This window comes from Canis aureus, chromosome 29, assembly GCF_053574225.1.
Source record: "Canis aureus isolate CA01 chromosome 29, VMU_Caureus_v.1.0, whole genome shotgun sequence".
Taxonomy (NCBI): Eukaryota; Metazoa; Chordata; class Mammalia; order Carnivora; family Canidae; genus Canis; species Canis aureus.
In genome coordinates, this window is record NC_135639.1 from 38,978,319 (window position 1) to 39,005,398 (window position 27,080).

The following is a 27,080-nucleotide window of genomic DNA, read 5'->3' on the forward strand; positions in this document are numbered from 1 at the left end:
TGAATTAAATATTTTTCCTGGTTGAATTATGTTGTCAACTGTAAGATTATCTTTTGATTGATAATGTATTTTAAACTAACATTTCCATTATCTCTGTCCTTAAAACTTGTACAATTTTTCCAATTATTTGACAGTTAGAATGTGTCTATTTATTCTTCAGAAGACATATCTCCTAAAAAACTAAGAAAATTTTTTAATTTTGTTTGTCTTTAGCAAAAACCCTGAGGTTAGATAATCTCATTTTATGAAATATGTTCTACACCATGGTTAGGTCATATTTGGCTATTTGATGGTCTATTACAAAGTTCAGAATTAATCTCATTGACAGTGAAGAGATATCAAACATGTCCTTTAAAAATCACAAATGATTCGCTATATACATTGTATAAAAAAGAGATTAGGAAAGTGGGTACAGACCCTGTTACAGGAATGGAAAGAGAGTGATGGTTTAGGGAAGTGGCAGTGAGAATGGAATGCAAAGGGAACAGAGTAGACTCTGAATGATCTGCAACAGACATGCCTGGTGCTGCCTTTCAACTAACTGATCAACTTCCAGAAACACAAGTCACCTTCTCTGTAGAATATGGAGATTGAGCTAGATAATCTCTAGGGTCTGCCTGAACATACTCATGGACATAGCAAAAAGATGCTACAGGAACATGGAAATAATGTTCCACCCTGAGACTTGAACTACTGAAGGGTGTTGTGAAGTGGTTGAGGTTCAAGAATGTAGGGAGTAAATCAAAGAATTTTTGTCAAATTACTGAAAAGAGTGTGAGCCTCCCCAAGGTTTTAGTCAGAAATTTATAATAACTTATTATACTTAAACTAGTTAAATGCACTTTATATTACTTTGAGATAGACTATGACTGAAGAGTGAAGTTGACAAACACAAAAATAAATGCTAGAAATAGAAAACTTAGTCTATAAATCCAACATTGGTCATTTCTAGCCATAGACAGTACTGAGTGAAGGTCAAATCCTAATGTGGAGATTAATGCACTAGATTCAGGTGCTATAAAATGTTTTATTGAGACAAGCCCCTAAAATGTGTGTTAAAGACACATCCAATCATAAAAACTAAACCACTTTCTTGATCTATGATCTGCATACAAAAAGCGGTAGATATTTAATGTTTACAACTTGATGTGTTCAGAGATAAGTATACACCCTTGAAACCATCATCACTAGCAATACCATACCTATCTACCACATCCAAAATTTCTTCCTAGCCACTTTTTTGTTGACTTTTTTGTTGTTACATGATAGATAAAATCATTTAAGATATACTCTCTCAGCAAAATCTTAAGTAGGCAATAAACTACTGTTAATCATAGGCCCTATGTTATACAGAACTCCAGAACTTTATTGTGTTTATCTTAAACTTGACCAATACCTCTCTAATTCCCCTCCCTCAGCCCCTGACAACCACTATTCTACACTCTGCTTCCATGTATTTGTTTAGATTCCACATAGAAGTGACATCAGGCACTGTTTGTCTTTCTGTTTCAGGCCTATGTTACGTAGAATAATGTCCTCCAGGTATCTCCATGTTGTTGCAAGTGGCAGGATCTTCTTCTTTATAAAGGTCAAATGATACTTCATAGTGTATATATGCCAAAGTTTTTTATCCATTCTTTTCTACATGGACTTTTAAATTATTTCCACATCTTAGCTATTGTGAAAATGCTGCAGTAAATATGGGAGCACAGATATCCCTTTGAGATCCATATTTCAATTTCTTTGGATAAGTACCCAGAGACAGGACTGCTGGATCAAATGGTAATTCTTTTTTTTTTTATTTTGAAATGTTTCCAGAAACACTATGTTATTTACCGAGTGGCTGCACCAATTTACATTTTGATCAATAGTGTACAAGGGTTTCTTCTTCTCCGTATCCTTTCTAAAACCTCTTATACTTTGTGGGGTTTTAAAAGAACTGTGAAGTGATATCTCATTGTGGTTTTACCTGTATTTCCCCCGAGTGATGTTTGCATTTCCCTTAATGATGGTGAGCATCTTTTCATGTACCTGTTGGCTACTTGTATGTCTTCTTTGGAAAGATGTTCAATTTTCTGATTCAACACTTACATACAACACCCAGAGCTTGTCACAAGTGCACTCCTTAATATTCATCCCCTATTTCATCCATCCCTCCAGCCACCTCCCCTCTGGTAACCATGAGTTTGTTCTCTATAGTTAAAATTCTGTTTCTTGGTTTGCCTCTCTTTCTCTCTCTCTCTCTCTCTCTCTCTCTCTCTCTCTCTCTCTCAATCTCTCTCTCTCTCATATGCTCCTTTGTTTTCTTTCTTAAATTCCACATATGAGTGAAATCATATGGCATTTGTCTTTCTCTAACTCACTTATTTCACTTAGCATAATACTTTAAACTCCATCTATATCCTGCAAATGGCAAGATTCAATTCTTTTTGATGGCTGAGTAATATATATATATATATATATATATATATATATATATATATATATTATGTCCTTTAAATTTTTTTTATTTATATGTAATTTGCCAACATATAGAATAGCATTCAGTGTTCATCACATCATGTGCCCTCCTTAATTCCCATCACCCAGTTACGCCATCCCCCACCTACCTCCCCTTCCACAACCCTCAAGTTGTTTCCCAGAGTCAGGAGTCCCTCATGGTTTGTCTTCCTCTTTAATTTTTCCCTACCCAGTTTTCCCCCTTCCCTTAGGGTCCCTATCACTATTTCTTATATTCCACATATGAGTGAAACCATATGATAATTGTCTTTCTCTGATTAACTTATTTCACTGAGCATAATACCCTCTAATATAAATGGTAGGTATTCATCCTTTGTAATGGCTAATATTCCTTTATATATATAGATATATACATCTATCTATCATCTATCTATCTATCTATCTATCTATCTATCTATCTATATCTTCTTTATCCATCTGTTGAGGGACTTCATGGCTCCTTCCACAGTTTGGCTGTTGTGGACATTGCTGCTATAAACATTGGGGTGCAGGTATCCCAGCATATCACTTTGGGGTAAATACCCAGTAATGCAATTGCTGGGTCGTAGGATAGCTCTATTTTTAACTTCTTAAGGAACCTCCACACTGTTTGCCAGAGTGGCTGCACGAGCTTGCAACCCACCAACAGTGCAAGGGGGTTCCCATTTCTCCACATCCTCACCAACATTTGTTGTTTCTCATCTTGTTAATTTTAGCCATTCTAACCACTGTAAAGTGGTATCCCATGGACATTCTTCATTTTTGGCTTCCTTGCACTGTATTCAATATTATTTTTGCATATATATACCTATATACCTATATACCTATATATATATATATATATATATATATATATATATATATATATATATGTTTTGCTTTTTTATATAATTTTGGAATTTAGTATCTTTTAATACACAAACCAAAATACACTCAGAACCAAGTGGATCACCCTGTTATGTCCATGCTGTGGGATAATGTTCTCTTCCCCCATCTTCCCCTTTTTTTGGTTTCTCTTTCTTTATTTGTTTTCCATTTTCTTTGTCTTTTTTCGTTTATTTTCTGGTTCCTGATCTTCGGATTATCTAGTGTGTACTTTGCTTGGGCTGTGATTGATATTTTTGATGTCCCCTTTATCCATTCAGCAGTCAATAGATATTTGAACACTTTCCATAATTTGTCTATTGTATATAATGCTGTTTTATATATATATATATATATATATATATATATATATATATATATATATAAGTGCATTTATCCCCCTTCAAATTAGTATTTTTGAATCCTTTAGGTAATACCTAGTAGTGTAATTGATGGATCATAAGGTATTTCTACTTCTAACCTTTTGAGAAAACTCCATACTATTTCCCAGAGTGGTACACCAGTTTACATTCTCATCAACAGTTTCACCACATCTTCACCACCAACTATTTCTTGCATTGTTGCTTTTAGGCATTCTAAGAGGTGTGAGGTGGTATCTCATTGTAGTTTTGATTTGTATTTCCCTAGTGATGAGTAATGTTGAGCATCTTTTCATGTGTCTGTTGACCATCTGTATGTAATCTTTGGAAAATGATTTAACACATCTTCTGTCCATTTTTAATTGGGTTATTCATTTTCTGGATGTTGAGTTTTATAAGTTCTTTATAAATTTTAAATATTAACTTGTTATCAGATATGTCATTTGCAAATATCTTCTCCCATTCCATAGGCTGCCTTTTTGTTTTGTTTATTGTTTCCTTCACCATGCAGAAGCTTACTCAAAGAAATCTACACATTTAATGCAATCTTTATACAAATGCCGATAGTATTTTTCACAGAGATAAATCAAATAATCCTAAAATTTGTATGGAACCACAAAAGCTCCCAAATAGCCAAAGCAACCTTGAAAAAGAAACGCAAAGCCAGAGGTATCATAATTCTGGACTTCAAGTTATATTAAAAAGCTATAGTGATCAAAACAGTGTGGTGATGACACAAAAATAGAAACATAGAATTCAATGGAAAAGAATAGGAAACCCAGACATTAACCCACAACTACATGGTCAACTAACCTTGGACAAAGCAGGAAGAGATATCTAATGGGAAAAAGACAGTTTTATATATATATATATATACACTTCTTTGTCCATTCATCAGTTGATGGACATTTGAGCTCTCTCCATAATTTGGCTGTTGTTGATAATGCAGCTATAAAATCAGGGTGCACATATCCCATCTGTATTTTTGTATACTTTGGGTAATTACTCTAGTAGTACAATTACTGGATCATAGGGTAGTTATTTTAACTCTGTGAAGAACTTTCATACTTTCTTCCAGAGTGGCTGCACCAGTTTGCATTCCCACCAACAGTGCAAGAGGGTTCCCTTTTCTCTGCATCTTTGCCAACATCTGTTTCCTCTGTTGTTGATTTTAGCCATTCTGACAGGTGTGAGGTAGTATCTTATCATGGTTTTTATTTGTATTTCCTTGATGATGACTGATGCTGAGCATCTTTTTATGTGTCTGTTAGCCATCTGGATGTCTTTTTGGAAAGGCCCTATTCATGGCTTCTGCCCATTTCTTATTTTTTTTAATAGCCAAACAATAGTGCTCTATTGATAAAAGGTTAGTTTCAGTGAATACAAAATCGTTGTGTAAAGTAAGTTTTCAAAATACATTTCTATAGGTAAAGATGCTCTCTTAGTAAAAGCAATTATCAGTAAATTATTTATTAAGATTTGGGCAGCAAAACAAAGGGGGATTTAGAAGTGAGACGGTGTGGGTCCACCCACCCCCTCACTACGCTTACCAGGTCTGCCCATTTCTTAAATGGGTTATTTGTTTGGAGGGTGTTGAGTTTGATAAGTTCTTTGTACATTTTGGATACTAGCCCTTCATCAGATATGTCATCTACAAATATCTTCTCTCATTTTGTAGGTTGTCTTTTACTTTAGCTGTTGGTTTCCTTTGCTTTGCAGAAGGTTTTTATCTTGATGAAGTACCAATAGTTCAATTTTGCTTTCATTCCCCTTACCTATGATGATATATCTAGCAAGAAGTTGCTATGGCAGAGGTCAAGGATTTCTGCCTGTGTTCTCCTCTAGCCCTTTAATGGTTTTCTGTATCACATTTAGGTCTGTCATCCATTTTGGATTTACTTTTGTGTATGGTGTAAGAAAATGATCCTATTTCATTCTCCTGCATGTTGTTGCCCAGTTTTCCCAACACTGTTTGTTGAATAGATTGTCTTTTTCCCATTGAGTAGTCTTTCCTATTTTGTCAAAGATTAGCTGACCACGTAGTTAAGGGTCTGTTTCTGGGTTCTCTCTTCTATTCCATTGACCTATGTTTCTGTTTTTATGCCAATAATGTCTTAATGACTACAGGTTTGTAATACAGCTTTAAATCTGGAATTGTGATGCCTTCAGGTGTTTTTCTTTTCAGAATTGCTTTGGCTATTCGGGATCTTCTGTGGTTCCACACTTTTTAGGATTGATTGTTTTAACTCTTTGCAAAAGGCTGGTGGTATTTTGATGGCAATTACATTAAATGTGTAGATTGCTCTGGGTAGTATAGACATTTTGACAATGTTTGTTCTTCCAATCCATGAGCACAGAGTGCTTCTCCATTTCTTTGTGTCCTCTTCAGTTTCTTTCATAAGTGTGTTATAGTTTTCATAGTTCAAATCTTTTACTTCCTTAGTTAGATTTATTCCTAGGTATCTTATTGGTTTGGGTGCAATTGCAAAAGGATCAATTCCTTGATTTATTTTTCTGCTGCTCCATTATTGGTATACAGAAATGCAATAGATTTCTGCACACCGATTTTATATCCTGTGACTTTGCTGAATTCATGTAGGAGTTCCAGAAAATTATTGGTGGAATCTTTTGGATTTTCTATATAGAGTATCATGTCATCTGCAAATAGTGAAAGTTTGACTTCCTCTTACTCAGTTTGGATGCATTTTTTTTCTTTTTTTCTATCTAATTGCTGAGGCTAAGATTTCCAGTACTATGTTCAATAGTAATGGTGAGAGTCACCATCCTTGTCTTGTACCTGACTATAGGGGAAAGGTTCTCAGTTTTTTTCCCATTGAGAATGATATTTGCTGTAGGTATTTGTATATGGCCTTTATGATGTTGAGGTATATTCCATCTATCCCTACACTGTTGAAGGTTTTCATCATGGCAGGTTGCTGTATTTTCCCAAATGCTTTTTCTGCATCTATTGACAGGATTCTGTGGTTCTTATCCTTTCTTTTATTAATATGGTATATCACCTTGATTGATTTGGGAATATTCAAACACCCCTGCAGCCCAGGAACAAATCCCACATCTTGGTGAATAATTCTTTTAATGTACTGTTGAATTCAATCTGCTAGTATTGTATTGAGAGTTTTTGCATCTATATGCACTTAGAATGTTGGTATTTAATTCTCCTTTTTAATGAGGTAGTCATCTGATTTTTAATTTTTTAAATTTAAATTCAATTTGCCAACATATAGTATAACATCCAGCTCTCATCCAATCAAGTGCCCGTCACTCAGCTACCCCATGCCTTCCCGCCCCCCTCCACAACCTTTCCTTCTGCAACCCTTTGTTTGTTTCCCAGCGTTAGGAATCTCTCATGGTTTGTCTCCCTCTCTATTTTTTCCTGCTCAGTTCCCCTCCTTTCCTTTATAATTGCCTTTGCTATTTTTTATATTCCACGTATGAATGAAACCATATGATGATCGTCCTACTCCAATTGACTTATTTCACTCAGCATATACCCTCCAGTTCCATCCACATCAAAGCAAATGGTGGGTATTCATCTTTTTCTAATGGCTGAGTAATATTCCATTGTGTGGTATATATATATATATAATATATACATATATACACATATATATGTATATATATCAGATACAAAATGAGAGGAGATATTTGTAGATGACATATCTGATATATATATTATACACAATGGAATATTACTCAGCCATTATATATACTATACATATAATATATATACCAAATCTTCTTTATCTAGTCATATGTTGAAGTACATCATGGCTCCTTCCACAGTTTGCCTATTGTGGACATTGCTGCTATAAACATTGGCGTGCAGGTGTCCCAGCATTTCCATGCATTTGTATCTTTGGGGTAAATACCCAGTAAGGTAGGGTACCTCTATTTTTAACTTCTTGAGGAACCTCCACATTGTTTTCCAGAGTGGCTACATCAGTTTGCATTCCCACCAACAAGGCAAGGGGGCTCCCCTTTTCCAAATCCTCACCATCATTTATTGTTTCCTGTCTCATTAATTTTTGCCATTCTCACTGGTGTGAGGTGGTATCACATTTTGATTTTGATGTGTATTTCCCTGATGGCAAGTGATGTGGAGCATTTTTTCATGTGCTGGTTGGCTATGTGTACGACTTCTTTGGTGACATTTCTGTACATGTCTTCTCATTTCTTGACTAGATTGTTTCTTGAGTGTTGAGTTTGATAAGTTCTTTATAGATCTTGGATACTAGCACTTTATCTAATATGTCATTTGCAAATATTTTCTCCCATTCTGTAGGGCATCTTTTAGTTTTGTTGACTGTTTCTTTTGATGTGCAGAAGCTTCTTATCTTGATGAAGTCCCAATAGTTCACTTTTGCTCTTGTTTGCCTTGCCTTCATAGATGTATCTTGCAAGAAGTTGCTGTGGCCAAATTCAAAAACGTTGTTACCTGTATTCTCCTCTAGGATTTTGATGGATTCTTGTCACACATTTAGATCTTTCAACCATTTTGAGTTTATCTTTGTATATGGTGTAAGAGAATGGTCCAGTTTCATTCATCTGCCTGTGGCTGTCCTATTTTCCCAGCGCCATTTATTGAAGAGACTGTCCTTTTTCCAGTGGATATTCTTTTGGGGCTGCGTCGAATATTAGTTGGCCTTTGAGTCGAGTGTCCATTTCTGATTTCTCTATTCTGTTCCATTGACCTATGTGTTTATTTTTGTGCCAGTACCACACTGTATTGATGATCACAGTTTGTAATATAACTTGAAGTCAGGCATTGTGATGCCCCAGCTTTGATTTTCTTTTTCAACGTTTCTTTGGGTGCTTGGGGTCTTTTCTGGTTTCATACACATTTAGGATTATTTGTTCCAATTCTGTGAAGAAAGTCTCTGGTATTTGGTAGGGATTGCATCGAACATGTAAATTGCCCTGGGTAGCATTGACATTTTCACAATATTTATTCTTCCAATCCATGACCATGGAATCTTTTTCCTTCTCTTTACATCTTCCTCAATTTCTTTCAGAAGTTTTCTGTAGTTTTCAGTGTATAGATTCTTTACCTCTTTGGTTAGGTTTATTGCCAGATATCTTATGGGTTTTGATGCAATTGTAAATGGGATTGGTTCCTTAATTTCTCTTTCTTCAGTCTCATTGCTAGTGTATAGAAATACAACTGATTTCTGCACATTGATTTTGTATCCTGCCACATTTCTGAATTGCTGTGTGAGTTCTAGAAATCTTGGGGTAGTCTTTTGAGTTTTCTATATACAGTATCATGTCATCTGCAAAGAGGGAGAGTTTGACTTCTTGCCAATTTGAATACCTTTTATTTCTTTTAGTCTGATTGCTGAATTTGGGGCTTCTAGTACTATGTTGAATAACAGTGATGACAGTGGGCATCCCTGTCCTATTCCTGAACTTAAGGGAAAGGCTCTCAGTTTTTCCCCATTGAGAATGATGTTTGCTGTGGGCTTTTCATAGATGGCTTTCAAGATATTGAGGGATGTGACCTCTATCCCTACACTCTGAAGAGTTTTAATCAGCCAAAACGTTGTATTTTGTCAAATGCTTTCTCTGCATCTGTTGAGAGGATCATATGGTTCTTGTTTTTTCTCTTGTTGATATGATCTAACATGTTGATTGTTTCACGAATGTTGAACTACCTTGCATCCTGGGGATAAATCACACTTGGTCATGTGAACAATCCTCTTACTGTACTATTAGATCCTATCGACTAGTACCTTTGTGAGAATTTTTGCATCTGTGTTCATCAGGGATATTGGTCTAAAATTCTCCTTTTAGGTGGAGTCTTTTTCTGGTTTGGGGATCAAAGTAATGCTGGCCTCATAGAACAAGTTTGGAATTATTCCCTCCCTTTCTATCCTTTGAAACACCTTGAGGAGAATAGGTATTATTTCTTCTTTAAATGTTTAGTAGAATACCTCTGGGAAGCCATCTGGCCCTGGAATTTTGTGTTTGGGGAGGTTTTTGATGACTACTTCAATTTATTCGCTGGTTATTGGCCTGTTCAGATTTTCTTCTTTTTTAATAACAATATTTTTAAATTGGTGTTCAATATGCCAACATACAGAATAACACCCAGTGCTCATCCTGTCAAGTGCCCCCCTCAGTGCCCATTACCCATTCACCCCCACTCTGGGCCTCCTCCCCTTCCACCACCCCTAGTTCATTTCCCAGAGTTAGGAGTCTTTATGCTCTGTCTCCCTTTCTGATATTTCCCACACATTTCTTCTCCCTTCCCTTATATTCCCTTTCACTATTATTTATATTCCCCAAATGAATGAGAACATACACTGTTTGTCCTTCTCCAATTGACTTACTTCACTTAGCATAATACCCTCCAGTTCCATCCACGTTGAAGCAAATGGTGGGTATTTGTCATTTGTAATGGCTGAGTAATATTCCATTGTATACATAGATCACATCTTCTTTATCCATTCATCTTTCGATGGACACCGTGGCTCCTTCCACAGTTTGGCTATTGTGGACATTGCTGCTAGAAACATCGGGGTGCAGGTGTCCCGGTGTTTCATTGCATCTCTATCTTTGGGGTAAATCCCCAACAGTGCAATTGCAGGGTCATAGGGCAGGTCTATTTTTAACTCTTTGAGGAACCTCCACACAGTTTTCCAGAACGGCTGCACCAGGTCACATTCCCACCAACAGTGTAAGAGGGTTCCCTTTTCTCCGCATCCTCTCCAACATTTGTGGTTTCCTGCCTTGTTAATTTTCCCCATTCTCACTGGTGTGAGGTGGTATCTCATTGTGGTTTTGATTTGTATTTCCCTGATGGACAGTGATTCAGAGAATTTTCTCATGTGCGTGTTGGCCAGGTCCATGTCTTCCTCTGTGAGATTTCTGTTCATGTCTTTTGCCCATTTCATGATTGGATTGTTTGTTTCTTTGGTGTTGAGTTTTATAAGCTCTTTATAGATCTTGGAAACTAGCCCTTTATCTGATACGTCATTTGCAAATATCTTCTCCCATTCTGTAGGTTGTCTTTTAGTTTTCTTGACTGTATCCTAAGCTGTCCAAAAGCTTCTTATCTTGATGAAGTCCCAATGGTTCATTTTTGCTTTTGTTTCTTTTGCCTTCGTGGATGTATCTTGCAAGAAGTTACTATGGCCGAGTTCAAAAAGGGTGTTGCATGTGTTCTCCTCTTGGATTCTGATGGAATCTTGTCTCACATTTAGATCTTTCATCCATTTTGAGTTTATCTTTGTGTATGGTGAAAGAGAGTGGTCTAGTTTCATTCTTCTGCATGTGCATCTCCAATTTTCCCAGGACCATGTATTGAAGAGACTGTCTTTCTACCAGTGGATAGTCTTTCCTGCTTTATTGAATATTAGTTGACCATAAAGTTAAGGGTCCACTTCTGGATTCTCTATTCTGTTCCATTGATCTATGTGTCTGTTTTTGTGCCAGTACCACACTGTCTTGATGACCACAGCTTTGTAGTACAACCTGAAATCTGACATTGTGATGCCCCCACCTATGGTTTTCTTTTTTAAAATGCCCCTGGCTATTCGGGGTCTTTTCTGATTCCACACAAATCTTAAAATAATTTGTCCTAACTCTCTGAAGAAAGTCTATGGTATTTTGATAGGGATTGCATTTAATGTGTAAATTGCCCTGGGTAACATTGACATTTTGATAATATTAATTCTGCCAATCCATGAGCGTGGAATATTTTTCCATCTCTTTGTGTCTTCCTCAATTTCTTTCAGAAGTGTTCTGTAGTTTTTAGGGTATAGATCCTTTACCTGTTTGGTTAGGTTTATTCCTAGGTATCTTATGCTTTTGGGTGCAATTGTAAATGGGATTGACTCCTTCATTTCTCTTTCTTCAGTCTCATTGTTAGTGTATAGAAATGCCACTGACATCCGGGAATTGATTTTGTATCCTGCCACACTGCCAAATTGCTGTATGAGTTCTAGCAATCTTGGGGTGGAGTCTTTTGGGTTTTCTACATAGAGTATCATGTCATTGGCGAAGAGGGAGAGTTTGACTTCTTCTTTGCCAATTTGAATGCCTTTAATGTCTTTTTGTTGTCTGAATGCTGAGGCTTGGAATTCCAGTACTATGTTGAATAGCAGTGTTCAGATTTTCTATTTCTTCCTGTTCCAGTTTTGGTAATTTGTGGTTTTCCAGAAATGCATCCATTCCTTCTAGAATGCTTAATTCGTTGGCATATAGTTGCTCATAATACATTTTAAAAATTGTTTGTATTTCCTTGGTATTGATTCATCTGATTTTAAAGCCAAGGTATTCTGGGTTCATAGAGTGAGTTTGGAATTTTTCCTTCGATTTTTATTTTTTGAAATAGTTTTAGAAGAATAGGTATTAACTCTTATTTAAATGTCTGCCAAAATTACGCTGGGAAACCAACTAGCCCAGGACTTTGTTTGTTGGGAGATTTTTGATTACTAATTCAATTTCTTTAATGGTTCTGGGTATGTTCAAATTTTCTATTTCTTCTTGTTTCAGTTGTGGTAGTTTGTAAGTTTTTAGGAAGTCGTCCATTTCTTCCAGTTTGTTGGCATATAATTTTTTATAATATTGTCTTTTAATGGCTCATATTTCTGTGGTTTTGATTGTTATATCACCTCAGTCATTCATGATTTTATGCATTTGGGTCTTTCTTTTTTCTTTTTGATAAGTCAAGCTATGGAGATTATCTATTTTATTCTTATGAAGAACCAGCTCTTAGTTTTGTTAGTCTTCTCTACTGCGGTTTTTTGTTTGTTTCTATTACATTTATTCCTGCTCTAATCTTCTAATCTTTATCATTTCCCTTCTTCTGCTAGCTTTATACTGTTTTTTGGGGGGGGTTGTTTTGTTTTGTTTCGGTGTTACTTTTCCAGCTCCTTTAGGTGTAAGCTTAGGTTGTGTATTTGATACTTTTCTTGCTTCTTGAAGTAGGCCTGCACTGCAATACACTTCCCTCTTAGGACATCTTCTGATGCATCCCAAAAGTTTTAGGATGTCATGCTTTCATTTTTATTTGCTTCCATGTATTTTTTGAAAATTATTTTTTATAATAAATTTATTTTTTATTGGTGTTCAATTTGCCAACATACAGAATAACACCCAGTGCTCATCCCGTCAAATGGGTGACAGGCACTGAGGGGGGCACCTGACGGGATGAAAATTATTCTTTCATCTCTTGGTTAACCCAGTCATATTTTTAGTAGGATGTTCTTTAACCTCCATATATTTGTGGTCTTTTCAGATTTTTTCATGTGGTTGACTTCCAGTTTCATAGTGTTGTGATCTGAAAATATGCATGATATGATCTCAATCTTCTTGTACTTGAAGAGGGCTGATATGATCTATATAATGTTAGAATCATCTATACAACTCTTCTATAGAATGTTATATATGTACTTGAGAAGAATGTGTATTCTGTTGCTTTAGGATTAAATGTTCTGAATATATCTGTTAGGTCCATCTGGTCCAATGTGTCATTCACAGCCATTGTTTCCTTGTTGATTTTCTGCTTAGATGATCTGCCCATTGCTGTAAGTGGGGTATAAAGTCCCTACTATTATTGTATTGTCATCAATGAATTTCTTTATATTTGTTATTAATTGATTTCTATATTTGGATGCTCCTAAGTTGGGGGCATATATATTTAGAAATGTTACATCTTCTTGATTTTTAGCCTCCTTAATTATGATATAATGCCCTTGTTAATCTCTTGTTAGAGTCTATATACAGTATCACGTCACCTGGATAGAGTGAGAGTTTGACTTCTTTACCAATTTGAATGCCTTTTATTTCTTTTTTGTTGTCTGATTGCTGAGGCGAGGACTTCTAGTACTATACTGAGCAATAGTGGTGACAGTGAGCATCTCTGTCCTGTTCCTGAACTTAGGGGAAAAGCTCTCAGTTTTTCTCCAGTGAGAATGATATTCACTGTGGGCTTTTCATAAATGACTTTTATGATATTGACATATGTTCCCTCTATCCCTACACTTTGAAGAGTTTTAATCAGGAAAGGATACTGTATTTTGTCAAATGCCTTTTCTACATCTATTACGGGGATCATACAGTTCTTCTCTTTTCTTTTATTATGTGATCTATCACATTGATTGTTTTATAAGACAGGGATGTCCACTCTTCACCACTGCTATTCAACATAGTACTAGAAGTCCTAGCCTCAGCAATCAGACAACAAAAAGAAATAAAAGGTATTCAAATTGGCAAAGAAGAAGTCAAACTCTCCCTCTTCGCCAATGACATGATACTCTATGTAGAAAACCCAAAAGACTCCACCCCAAGATTGCTAGAACTCATACAGCAATTTGGCAGTGTGGCAGGATACAAAATCATTTTTGGATGTCAGTGGCATTTCTATACACTAACAATGAGACTGAAGAAAGAGAAATTAAGGAGTCAATCCCATTTGCAATTGCACCCAAAAGCATAAGATACCTAGGAATAAACCTAACCAAAGAGGTAAAGGATATATACCCTAAAAACTATAGAACACTTCTGAAAGAAATTGAGGATGACACAAAGAGATGGAAAAATATTCCATGCTCGTGGATTGGAAGAATTAATATTGTGGAAATGTCAATGTTACCCAGGGTAATTTCCATGTTTAATGCAATCCCTATCAAAATACCATGGACTCTATTCAGAGAGTTAGGACAAATTATTTTAAGATTTTTGTGGAATCAGAAAAGACCCTGAATAGCCAGGGGAATATTAAAAAAGAAAACCATAGCTGGGGGCATCACAATGCCAGATTTGAGGTTGTACTACATTGATTGTTTTACAAATGTTGAATAACCTTTGCATCCCAGGGATAAATCCCACTTGGTCATGGTGAATAATTCTCTTAATGTACTGTTGGATCCTATTGGCTAGTATCTTGGTGAGAATTTTTGCATCCATGTTCATCAGGGATTTGGTCTATAATTCTCCTTTTTGGTAGGATCTTTGTCTACTTTGAGGATCAAGGTAATTCTGGTCTCATAAAATGAGTTTGAAAGTATTTTTCTTTCATCTATTTTTTTGAAACAGCTTCAGAAGAATAGGGCTTTAAATGTTTGGTATAATTCCCCTGGGAAGCCATCTGGCCCTGGCTTGGGAAGTTTTTGATGACTGCTTCAATTTCCTTGCTGGCTATAAGTCTGTTCAAGTTTTCTATTTCTTCCTGTTTCGGTTTTGGTATTTTGTAGGTTTCCAGCAATACATCCATTTCTTCCAGATGGCCTAATTTGTTGGCATATAGTTGCTCACAGTATGTTTTTTATTTTTATTTTTTAAAGACTTTATTTATTTATTCATGAGAGACACAGATAGAGGAGAAGTAGGATCCATGCAGGAAGCCCAATGACTCGATCCAGGGTCTCCAGGATCACACCCTGGGACAAAGGCAGTGCCAAACTGCTGAGCCACCCGGGCTACCCAACAGTATGTTTTTTAAAATCATTTGTCTTTCCTTGGTATTGGTCGTGATCTCTCTTTTTTTTTCCATTCATAATTTTAGTAATTTGAGTCTTTTCTCTTTTTTTTTTTTGATAAGTCTGTTTAGGGACTTATCTATCTTACTAAATCTTTCAAAGAACCAGTTCCTCATTTCATTTATCTGTTATACGGTTTTCTATTTCGTTGAGTTCTGCCCTAATCTTTATTATTTCTCTTCTCCTGCTTGGTTGAGGCTTTATTTGCTGCTTTTTCTCCACTTCCTTTAGGTGTAAGGTTAACTTGTGAATTTGAGATTTTTTCCAATTTTTTGAGGGATGGCTTATATTGAAATGTTCTTTCCTCTTAGGACCACCTTTGCTGTATCCCAAAGATTTTGGACAGTTGTACTTTCATTTTCATTAGTTTGCATGAATCTTTTTAATTCTTCTCTAATTTCCTTGTTGACACATTCATTGTTAAGTATATGTGCTGCCAAAGCAAGCACTGACTCATTCATTTTTTTAGTAGCATGCTCTTTAACCTCCAAGTGTTGAGTTCCTTCCAAATTTCTTCTTGTGACTGAGTTCTAGATTCAAAGCATTGTGGTCTGAAAATATGTATTTTGCTTGGATCATTGTTGATATTTTTGACCCTGCTTACTCATACAGCCATTCTGCACTGGATAAAATGACTAGAAGGAAGTATTCACCCCAGAAGAAAGAACCAGAGGTAATACTCTCTGCCACAAACCTAATGGATATGGATTGAAGTAAGATGTTGGAGATAGAATTCAGAATTACAATTATAAAATTACTGGTGACTCTTGGGGGAAAAAAGCATAAAAGACTCTAGAGACTCTGTTTCTGCAGAAATGGTATCTAATCAGACCAAAATTAAAAATATTCTAGCTGAGATGCAGTCTAAACTGGATGCTGTAACAGCAAAGGTAAATGAGGCAAAAGAGAGTAAATGACCTAGAAGACAAATTGATGGGAAGGAAGTAAGTGAGGAAAAGAGAGAAAAACAACTAAGAGCCCACAGGAGATACTCTGAGAATTAAGTGATCATTTGAAAAAGAATCTGTTTTAAAATCTAGTTTGCCTAAGTTTGGCTGCTCTGGCTTTATTTTGACATCCATTGGCCTGATAGATGATTGTTCATCTCCTCACTTTCAATCTATAGGTGTCTCTAGGTCTAAAATGAATGTCTTATAGGCAGCATATAGATGGATTTTATTTTTTTATCCATTCTCATACCCTATGTGTTCTGTTTGGTGCAAGTAGTCCATTTACATTCAGAGTGATTATTAAGAGATATGAATTTAGTGCCATGTGTTACCTGAAGAGTTGGTGGTACTGGTAGGTTCTCTGGTTCTTTCTAGTCTTTGTTGCTTTTGGTCTTTTTTTCTCCACTGAAAGAGTCCCCCGTAAGTTTCTTGCAAGGCTAGTTTACTGGTCATGAACTCCTTAGTTTCTGTTTGTCTGGAAAACTCTCTATGTGTCTTTCTATTTTGAATGACAGCCTGACTAGATAAAGAATTCTGGGCTGCATATTTTTCCCATTCAGCATGCTGAATATTTCCATCCACTCCTTTCTGGACTGCCAAGTCTCTGTGAAGAGATTTGCTGTGAACCTGATCTATCTTCCCTTGTAGGCTAAGGACATTTTTTTCCTTGTTGCCTTCAGGATTCTGGCCTTGTCTATGTATTTTGTGAACTTGACTATGATATACCATGATGATGGCCCACTTTTGCTGAGTTTAATGGGAGTTCTCTGTGCTTTTTGGATTTTTATGTCTGTACCATTCCCCAGATTAGGAAAGTTTTCAGCTATAATTTGTTGAATAAATTTCTGCCCCTTTATCTTTCTTTCTTCATCTTCTGAGATTCCTATGATATGGCTGTTATTGTGCTTTACTAAGTCACTGAGTTCTCTAAGCCTACTTTCATGGTCTGTTACCTTTCTTTCCCTCTTCTTTTCAGCTTCATTATTTTCCATAATTTTATCTGATATATCATTAATTCACTCCTCTGTTTCATCCATCCTTATTTTTATGGCCTCCATTTGTGTTTGCATGTTGGTTAAAGCATTTTAAATTTCAGCCTAATTAGATTTTAGTTCTTTTATCTCTGTAGTAAAAGATGTTCTAGTGTCTTCTATGCCTTTTTCAAGTCCAGCAAGTATCATTATAATCATTGTTTCAAATTCTAGCTCAGATATTTTACTTATATCTGTATTGATTAAATCCCTGGCCAAATTTTCTACCTTGTGTGCTTTCTTTTGGGGTGAATTCCTCCATCTCATCATTTTATCCAGAAAAGAAAAGAAGAAAGAGGAAAAAGAAAACAAAAAACAAACAAAAAAAACAGGAGCACCTGGGTGGCTTAGTCATTGAGCATCTCCATTTGGCTCAGGTCATGATCCCGGGGTCACAGAATCAAGTCCCACATCAGGATCTCCGTGGAGAGCCTGCTTCTCCCTCTGCCTGTGTCTCTGCCTCTCATTTTGTGTCTATAATGAATAAATACATAAAATCTTTTGTTAAAAACACACACACACACACAAAAAAAAAACAAAAACAAAAAAACACAAAAAGAAAGCAAAAGCCATGGAAAAAGAAAAAACAACAAACAAAACACAATAAAATTTTTTAAAATGTAACAAAAATGAAACAGAACTAGATCCTGGGTGTGTTTTGGTCTGCTTGTTAAAAGAATCTAGATCCTAAAATAAAATAAAAGTAGATAAATAATTTAAAATATATACATGAAAAGCATATATATATTTAAAATTAATAATAATTTTTAGAAGGAATAGAAAATACAGGAAAATAAATGAAAAAATAATAAAAGTAAAAGAGTAAAGAATAAAAGTAAAAGGAAGCTCAATCTTATTCCCTCTATATCTGAAGCTTTGCAGCAATCAGATTGATAAACTTGGTGTGAGCTAGTTGTTTATGCTGGTCCTTTGAGGGAAGGGACTGCTGTGATGATTTTCAGGATGATTTGTTTCAGTGGAAATGCCTCTCTTGGGCAGTGAAGGGGGAAGGGTGGGTGTTTGTGCATGATATACACAGCTCCTGCCTCCACTGAGTGGTGCTGTTTTTTCCCTAAGGCTTTCAGCACTGATGGGAGGGATGAAAATGGTTATGTCAAGCTCTCTAGCTCCAAGCTGAAAGATTCATGCCTCCATTCCAGTGAGTTCTCACAGAAGAGCAAGCAACCACCCTATTTGTTTCCCCAATATCCATCTGAAGCCTGCCTTTATCCTGACCATGTCCTGGCCTTTTTATCTCAGGCATGTGACTGAGTTTCAAAACTCCAAATTTCATAAGCCATTCAGAGAAGGACAATTATCATATGGTTCACTCATATATGGAATATAAGAAACAGCACAGAAGATCATAGGGGAAGGGAGGGAAAACTGAATGGTAAGTCACCAGAGAGGGGGAAAAAAACATAAAAGACTCCAAATTATAGGAAACAAACTGAGGGTTGCTGGAGGGGAGATGGATGAGGAATGGAAAAATTGAGTGATGGGCATTAAGGAGGGCATGTGATGTGATGAGCACTGGGTGTTATATGCAACCGACAAATTATTGAACTCTACATCTGAGACCAATGATGACTAATTGAATTTAAGTTTTAAAAAATACTTCAAATTTCAGGGATGCTGATAGCACAGACCTCACTGTTCCTGCAAGGGTGGTGGTCCTCACCACTCTTGCTGGCCTGTCCCAGGAAAGGTTTGCAGTTTATAGCAGAAAGCCAAATCTGCTCCTACTGACTTCCCAGATCTTATGCCTGGGAACAGTCCCCCACCTTGGTACCACTCATTCTTCCTATGACCCTGAGAATTCTCAGACCACCCTGTCACTCATGGGATTCTGCACCTCTTTGCCACCTGAGCACTTTTAATCCAGGCACAATCCCCATGGTAGTGAACCTAAAAGTTCAGATTTTGTGCCATACCCTTTCTAAATACTTTGTGGTAGCCTCCATAGGCCGACTCCGTCCCCACCACCACAATCACAGCTATGTCTCCCCCAAGTAAACTTCCACACCTGTGCTTCCAAAATGGGGTTGCTTTTCTACTTGTAGACCTCCTCTTTTTGTTCTAGAAGTACCTAGCTGTGTTCGAGGGACAAGACAAGCTCAGGGTCCTCTTACTCCTCTGCCATCATAACTTCTCCTCCTGTGAATTGACAATTTTATCATTATGTTATCTTTCTGTCAAAGTCTTCTCTTTGCTTTGAAGTGTATTCGTCTGAAATTAATATAGCTACTCTAACATTATTTTGATTAGCATTTACATGCTATATCATTTTCCTTCCTTTTACTTGTAACTACCTATACCATTGAATCTCAGATTTGTTTCTTATAAACCACATTTAGTTTGGTCATGTTATATTTGTTCATTTGTATGTTGTTTAATCTGAAAGTCTTTATTGGGGTAAAAAGCACATAACATAAAATTTACCATCTGAACCATTTCTCAGTGTACAGTACAGTAGCATTAGGTACATATCCACGTTACTGTGTAACAGATCTCTGGAGCTTTTTCACCTTGTAACACTAAAACTGTATCCATCAAACAACTCCTCTTTCTGCATCCTCCCATCCCTGTCAACCACCATTCTACCTTCTATTTCTAAGAGTTCAACTACTTTAGATACTTCATATAAGTGAATCTTGCAATACTGGTTATGCAAATCTGTATTTTAGTTGGATAAGTTTAGGTCATTGACATTTAATGCAATTACTGAATTGTTTAGATTTAGGTGTACCATTTTGTTATTTATTTCATATTTTATGTGTATCTGTATTTCCTTCCTTCATGTCCCCAAATCCTGCTTTCATTTGAGTTCTTAGACTATTGCTATTATTCCATTTTAATTAATCCAGTTTTTAAAAATAATATGTATTTGTATAGGTTAATTTAGATGGTTTCTAGGAAAATTACAATTTACAAATTTGACTTTCCATAGTCCAATTAGAATCGACACTACCAGTTAAGTGGAAATCTTTCAACCACATGCATCTCTGTACCCTCCTCTTCTTTATCTTATAATTATATTTTATTTTGGGATACATTGTACAACCTCTGCAGATAATGTCACTATTTTTACTTTCAACCATCAAATATATTTTTCAAAAACTCAAAAGGAGAATATGTACCAATATATTTACCGTTTCTCTTGCTTTTTATCCCCTATGTAACATTTTCTTCTGGCATCATTCTCTTCTGTCTTTAAGTATTTTCTTTAGCTAACACAATAAAAAGGTAATTAAAAAATAAAAATTAAGAAATAAAATAACTATAACAACAACAATAAAGATGATGATGATGATGATAAAAGAACTCCTTTTTGCAATTTTTTTACAGCAGATTTGGTGACAACAAATTCCCTTAGCTTTCCTTCATCTCACAACACCTTAACTTTACCTTCATTCCTAAATGTGTGTTTTGCTAAATATAAAATTTAAAAGAAAATTTTCAGCAGTTGAAAACTATCATGCCACCTAATTCTGTTGTTTCTGGCTAGAAATCCACAATCATTCAAATAGTTCTCCCCCTACAGGTAATACACCTTTATTTTTAAGATTGATTTCACTATTCTCTTTGGTCTTTAATTTTCAGCTGTTTAATTATGTTTGGTCTGAACGTGGAATTTCCTTGTATTGATCGGATATGGGGTTTCTTCAGCTTCTTAAGACTGCAGGTTTATGTGATTTGCAAGACTTAGAAGTGTTCAGTCAGGGCAGCCCCGATGGCGCAGCGGTTTAGTGCCGCCTGCAGCCCAGGGCGTGATCCTAGAGACCCTGGATCGAGTCCCACGTCAGGGTCTCTGTATGGTGCCTGCTTCTCCCTCTGCCTGTGTCTCTGCCTCTCTCTTTCTCTGAATAAATAAATAAAATCTTTTTTTAAAAAAAGAAAGAAGTTTTCAGTCATTATCTCTTAGAATATATTTTTCACCACCAAACTCTTTGTGCTTGTCCTTCTGATGACAAGGTTAACTTTATTCTTCCACAGGACCCTGAGGCTCTTTTCATTTGTTTTAAATCTATTTTTGTTTTTCTTTCCCAGGTGGGATCATTCTACATTTTTAGTTTCTTGGACAATTTTATGTCATCTCCACTTATGCTTAGTTAGTGAATGTTATGTTTCAGTTACTTATTTTTCCATTCTAATAATTCCATTGGCTTCTTCTTTAAACATCATCATTACAGAGTATTCATATTACAGGAGCTGGTTAGAATATTTTATTTTATTTTATTTTATTTTAATTTTTATTTATTTATGATAGTCACAGAGGGAGAGAGAGAGAGGCAGAGACACAGGCAGAGGGAGAAGCAGGCTCCATGCACCGGGAGCCTGATGTGGGATTCGATCCCGGGTCTCCAGCATCGCGCCCTGGGCCAAAGGCAGGCGCCAAACCACTGCGCCACCCAGGGATCCCTGGTTAGAATATTTTAAATAATTAATTTAAAGTCTTTCTCAGATATATTCAACATCTGAGTTATGTGATAGATGATGCCTTTTGATTATATTTTCCCATGAGAATTTAGATTTTCTTGGTCTTCATATGTGAGTAATTTTGAACTGGGATGGGGAAATGCCTGATAACAGTGTAATTTTGAACTGGGATAGGCTGTAAGTTTTTTGTCATTACACTTTTCAAAACTTTTGCAAAGCTATTCAGATCTTTCCCACACGTGCACCTCTCAGTGCCAATACAGTTAATAGCTTAGAAATCATTAGCTCTGGAGTCGGAAAACTAAGAATGAAGACCTCCTATGTTAAAGTGCTTTCTCTTTTAAACAGACAAGACAGAATCTTCTCACTGAGTGTTTTTGAGAAGGATTTATTGTTCTAGCAATAAACAAAAGCAAAAACTTGCTTAATAGCATCTGTATACCAATTAGTCCCCAAAGCTAGCTGGATGGTGGGTAAGAAAAACTATCAATCCCCTGTCCTTTAGGAAGCTTCCTTTTTAACACTCAAGCTAGGGCCAAACAAAATAGGCAAGAAAAAGGAGAGATAACTTCAGAATTTGGTTAATAACAGTGAATGAAAATGATGGCATGGAAAGGCATTACTCCTCCCAGGAGGAGAGTTTCTATCACAAATTTCTATCTATTTATAATTTTCAAAAACTAAGTAATCTAATAAAGAATGTGGGAGTGTATGAGTACTTACACACCCCCAGTCCTACAAAAACAAAATAAATGCAATTCTGTTCAGTGGTGAGTTCTATTAAAGAACTGAAAGCTTCAGATGACCAATGCGGACACACATCAATCATAATTGGGTTAAAATCTGCTAATTACAATGTTGCTACAAGAAAGAACAAGGGCCGGGGATCCCTGGGTAGCTCAGCGGTTTAGCGCCTGCCTTTAGCCCAGGGCGCGATCCTGGAAACCCGGGATGGAATCCCACATCAGGCTCCCGGTGCATGGAGCCTGCTTCTCCCTCTGCCTGTGTCTCTGCCTCTCTCTCTCTCTCTCTTTCTCTCTCTCTCTCTGTGACTATCATAAATAAAGTAAAAAAAAAAAAAAAAAAAAAAAAAAAAGAAAGAACAAGGGCCTGGGCTCCTTAATGGTGGTTGGAAAATAATGGAGACATGTCAAAAGGCAAAGGAGCTAACTTGAAGAGGCTCCTTTTGGCCATATATGGAACAATTTGAGCAACACAATGAACAGTGTACTAATCGATACAGACATAATCAATCAATCATTCAAATACTCATGAGTCCATCCATACTTATATGAGTAAAGAATTGATTTTTTAAAAGATTTTATTTATTTATTCATGAGAGACACAGGGAGAGGCAGAGAGAGACGCAGAGACAGGAGAAGCAGGCTCCGTGCAAGGGGCCTGATATGGGACTCGATCCCGAGACTCCAGGATCACACCCTAAGCAGAAGGCAGACCCTCAACCACTGAGCAACCCAAGCGTCCCAGGAATTGATTGAATAAATAGTGGGAGATGGAGAAACCACTTCTCTACAGTAGAAGTCTAATTAGCATAGATGGAATGATGGAAATAGAACATCACTATTTAAAAAATACCACAGTATTAATTGCTTCAGGCAAGATTCATCACTGGATACTAAATGAGTGGACAAAAGTATAAGGATGGAATATTTACATAGTCTCAAAGCATCTTTCAATAAAATACTAATTACAAAGGGAAAAATAGTAACTTTACTCATTTAAACAGACACCACAGAAAAAATAAATAAACAGACACCACTTTTAACCTACAACTAACAGTTAACTAGCATTACCAGCAATAAGATATGGTGGCATCATATGCCTGAGAAAGGCACAATATCATTTCTATAGTATTTTGGACAAAATTCCACAAGCTAACTTTAATCAGACAAACCCACATTGAGCATCATTGTATAGAATAAATAGCACTCTTCAAGTGTATCAAAGTCCTGAAAGGCAATGAAATATGGAAGAAACAATCCCAGATCAGAGAAGATCTAGGAAACACGTAACTATGCGCAGAGGCAGCATTTGTCCAGATTGGAGCTTGGACCAGACGAAGGACTTTTAGGAGGATAACTGGCAAAATATGAATAAGATCTGCAAATTAAATGTTAATTTCCTGGTTTTGATTATTACTCTCTGGTTATGTGTTAATATTTGAGGACACTGTATGAAGGGTATATGAGAATTCCTTGGGTTCATTTTGCAACTTTTTTTTTTCATTTTGCAACTTTTTAAGGTAAGTTCGAAGTTATTTCAAAGTGAAAAGCTAAATAAGTTTAAGAGGAAAAAACAAGTTTAAAATAATGTAATCAATATGATCTGACTTCTATAGAGAGGAAATACCCACTAAACATACTTAAGTATAGTTAATATATGGATGTTCAAGCACAAGTATTTAAGGAAGACAACAAACTCCACAAACACTGGCTGCATGAAGCGACTGTGTAGGGATGGAGATGGAGAGAGGATACGGGAAGGGAAAGGAGAGATTAGTCACTTTTTCTCTAAACAGTTTGTGAGTAAAGGGCTAATAAAATCCATTTTCGTCTAAGGATAGATTGCCATAGACTATATCTTTCCAACGTTGTGCCAATGAAAATCCTATAAAGGTGGTGTGGCATTTAAATTCTCAGGTGGCCTCCAATAATCCCCACCTCCTGGTATTCACACCCTTGTGCACTCTCCTTCCACTGAATATGGGCAAGACTTTCGACTTACTTATAGCCATGTAGCACTACAAATTTCCCTGGAAACCCTGCTTTAGCTCCATCCCACAAATTTTGATGTTATGTTTTCATTTTTCATTCAACTCAAAATATGAAAATAGTTTCCTTCATACGTCCCATCTTCCTATTCGTAACAAATAAATAATAGATTAGAAAAAATAAGTAATTCCTTTTTAGCCAAAAATTATTTTTAATTTATAAGTATTTTAAATACTTTTAGTACTTAAATAATTTAAGTACTTTTATTTTATATGTATTTTTAATTTCTAAGTACCTGAAGATTTTCTGTTTATCTTTCTGTTATTAATTTCTAGTTTTATGTAATTATGGCCAGAGAATATGTATGATTTGTATGATTTAAAGTATTGTAAATTTGTTAAAATTTATGTTATGCAGGAAAAAGTCTTTATTGGCTAATGCTTCATGCACTTGAAAATAATGTAGATCTTGCTATTGTTCAGTAAAAGCATTCTGTGTCAATTATATCTGTTTAGTTAAAGGTAGTATTCAGTTCTTCCACATACTTGCTAATTTTCTTTTCTCCAGTTAAATCCATTACCAATAAGGAGTGTTAAAGTCTCCAGTGATTTTTGTGGATTTATTTCTCCTAATTCTGCCATATTTTTTCCAATTATTTTGAAATTCTTTTTAAAGTACATATATATTTAGGAATTTTGCAACTTATTGGTGAAATGACTACTTTTTTTTATCATGTAGTCTTTCTCTTTAATTCATCGTGATTCTCTTTTCTCTGAAGTGTATTTTATCTATATGAATATAGCTTCTCTAGCATTATTTTGATTAGTGTTTGTATCCTATGTCATTTTCCATCCTTTTACTTGTGACTAACTGTATCATTGTGTCTCTTGGGGGGGGTGCTCTTTTTTCTTTTTTTTTTTAAGAGAGAGAGAATATGAGAGTGATGGGAGGGGCAGAGAGAGAGAGAGAGAGGGAGAATCTTAAGCAGGCTGTACACCCAGCAGGAGCCTCATGTGGGACTTGATCTCACCACCCTGAGATTATAACCTGAGTCAAGATCAAGAGTTGAATGCTTAGCTGACTGAGCCACCCAGGCACCCCCTGTATATCTCAAATTAGCTTCTTGTAAACCACATGAAGTTCAATCATGTATTATTTGTTCAATTTTATGGTTTTAATCTGACAAGTCTCTGTCTTTTTACTGTGGTAAAAAAGCACATAACATAAAATTTACCATCTGAACCATTTTTCAGTGTACAGTACAGTAGCATTAGATATATCCACATTGTTGTGTAACAGATCTCTTCAGCTTTCTCACCTTGCAAACCTCGAACTCTACATCCATAAGACAACTCCCATTTTCCCCTTCTCCCATCCCTGTCAACCACCATTCTTTCTATTTCTAAGAGTGTGACTACTTTAGATACCCCATATAAATGGAATCTTGCAGAATTTCTTATGCCAATCTCTGTCTTTTAGTTGGATGAGTTTAGGTTGTTTCCACTTCATGAAATTATTGGTATGTTTGGATTTAAGTGTGCCATTTTGTTATTTGTTTTATGTGTTTTTTCTTGTTTTTCTTTCCTTCACGTCCCCAAATCCTGTCTTCATTTGAGTTCTTTGAATATTGCTGTTATTCCATTTTAAGTCTCAGGTTTTTAGAAATAGTGTCTATTTGTATAGATTGCTTTAGTGGTTACTAGGGAAATTACAATTTACATATTTAACTTTCCATAATCTAATTAGAATCAACACTTCACACTTAAGTAGAATTCAGAAATCTTTCCACCATGTAGATCCCATTACCCTCCTCCTGTTTATGTTATAATTATCTTATATATTATATCTGTACACATTGGAAAACAGCAGTGTATAATGTTATTATTTTTCTTTTCAACCATCAAATATATTTTTTCAAGAACTCAAAACAGAATATACCAAGATATTTACCATTTCTCTTGCTCATTATCCCTGATGTACTGTTTTCTTCTGTTATCATTTCTCTTGTATCATTAAGTACTTCCTTTAGCTAAAACAAAATACAATTAGATTTAAATTAAAATTAGTGATTAAATAAATAAGCTTTTAAAAATGAAAAAACTTACTTTAGCAAGTTCTTTTTACAGCAGGCCTGGTGGCGACAAATTCTCTTAGCTTTCTTTCATCTTGGAACACCTGTCCTTTACTTTCATTCCTAAAGTTATTTTTTGCTCAGTATAGGATTTCAAGTTGATAATACTTTTCTTTCAGCAATGAAAACTATCATGCCACTTCTTGTAGTTTCTGGTTAGAAATCCACAGTCATTAAAATTGCTCTCCTCCTACAGGTAATACGTCTTTATTTTTCTGGTTGATTTCAATATTTTCTTTTGTGTTTAGTTTTTAACAGTTTAATTTTGTTTTGGCTGAGCATAGAATTTCTTTGGATTCATCCTGTTTAGGGTTTGTTCCGCTTCTTGAATCTGTAGGTTTATGTAGTTTGAATTTAGGAAAATTCAAGTCTAGGAAACCACAAATTTAGGAGATTTTCAGCCATTATTTCTTGAAATATATTTTTCATCACTGTATTCTTTGTTCTTGTCTCTCTGGTAACAAGAAGTTTTAGTTTTTATACTTCCACAGGGTCCTGAGGTTCTCTGTTCATTTATTTTAAGTCTTTTTTTTTTTTTTTTTTGTCTTT